Below are 379 nucleotides of genomic sequence, written 5' to 3' on the forward strand. Positions count from 1 at the left end.
GCTGAAAAGGGATCCCAGGCATATAGTACCCAGGTTTCCAGAGGGGCGAAACTTGATAGGGTCTAGGATTACGTAACGGTAGTTGTGGTTTAGAGACCCTGCCAGGGAACTGAGTAGCACGGCTAGAGTGGCTACAGATGTGAGTATGAGGAATCACGGTTTAGTCAGGTTTGTAGAAGGGCGAAGAGAAGAAGCTCTGGGAGTTGGTACAGGAGAAGGGGTTACAGTGCCAGGCTTGGATAGCAGGTGCTTGAGTCCAAGGAAGCGCTTTGGTGGGGAGACACGAAGTGTCATTAGGTCAGGAGGTCTAGAGTGAGAGCCTGTGCTATCATTCTCCACCACAGCCTCATGTGTGGGCTGATTAGTTGCCGTATCTCCT

This window comes from Opisthorchis viverrini, assembly GCF_000715545.1.
Source record: "Opisthorchis viverrini unplaced genomic scaffold opera_v5_127, whole genome shotgun sequence".
Taxonomy (NCBI): Eukaryota; Metazoa; Platyhelminthes; class Trematoda; order Opisthorchiida; family Opisthorchiidae; genus Opisthorchis; species Opisthorchis viverrini.